The sequence below is a fragment of the Limulus polyphemus genome, unplaced genomic scaffold (assembly GCF_000517525.1).
Source record: "Limulus polyphemus unplaced genomic scaffold, Limulus_polyphemus-2.1.2 Scaffold677, whole genome shotgun sequence".
Taxonomy (NCBI): Eukaryota; Metazoa; Arthropoda; class Merostomata; order Xiphosura; family Limulidae; genus Limulus; species Limulus polyphemus.
The window spans coordinates 256,061-257,135 of NW_013666287.1; the positions used below are offsets into that span (position 1 = coordinate 256,061).

The 1,075-nt window shown below is 37.6% G+C and overlaps 1 protein-coding gene across 5 annotated transcripts in view; it reads left to right on the forward strand.

Moving 5' to 3' along the window:
* Positions 1 to 1,075, forward strand: part of LOC106459895 (cyclic AMP-responsive element-binding protein 3-like protein 2) — an 86,279-nt gene that overhangs the window by 77,500 nt on the left and 7,704 nt on the right. The window lies entirely within an intron of this gene.

The window sequence follows — 1,075 nt, forward strand, 5'->3', positions numbered from 1 at the left end:
GTCAATAAATACAAGTTGCAACAAAGCAAAGTTATTTTATTGAAGGGGCAAAGGCTCCTCCTGCCCCAAATCCTATACCATTGCGCAGTTAAAATGTGTCTTCATTTTAAACGCGTCTCAGAAAAAGGGTCAAATCCCTCCCATGCCGAGATGGCACGCAGGATCTAGTACTAAATTCTGGCTTAATTGGCACCAGCGGATAAGAATGGTGACGCACCCCACCCCCAGGTAATAGCTGGTACCATAATACAGCTGAGTACTCTGAAACAAATGGGGGACAAAGCATTTTATCAATGGCACAACAGTATGACGTGAGCTAGCTCTAGCTTCTCACTCACTACTATGCGACGACGAGTCTAAAGCCCTGAGCCATCCGGCCACGCTACCCCCTTTAAACGATTCTCGAGAGGCATTATTTCATTTATTTCACCCTTTATTGTTTAACTTTCAATCTAAACTGAAATATGAATGGGACAGTTTCCCCCCCCCCTCAAAAAAAAACACGTGTTTTGGTAATAAATAAAAACATATAAAAATCATGTGTTATAAACGTCATAGTTCAGAGATATACAGTGGACGTTATGATATGTGATTGTTTCAAGATCCTAAAACATCCTCTAAAATTTTTTCCTAGGATTATCAATGATACAACCTCCTCTGCCATAGGTTGGTTAGTATTTTTAAGCTCTACCCCTCTAACGACTTAGTTTTCCATTGGTCCGTACTTGAAGAAACGCACTACATCCAAAATCTTTTAGTAACATCAGTACATCAAAATTAAGTTACGTTAAAATTACTGTATATTTATGTAACCAAGCTCTGTTATTGTTCACCATATACTAACAGTAAAGTACAACATGTTTGTTTTTGTTTGTTCTATGTTCTAGAACAGTGTTTCCCAAAGTGGGGGGGGGGGCGCCAAAAATGGGCCGAAAACAAATTTTAATTATAAATAAACAATATGCCAATAAAAAATTATGTTGAATTAATTAAATGATACGGTATGTCAAAAGATGTTATTTTTTTTACTCCGGCACTGCTTTTCAATCACCATTTTAAAGTTATAAGTTGGGGG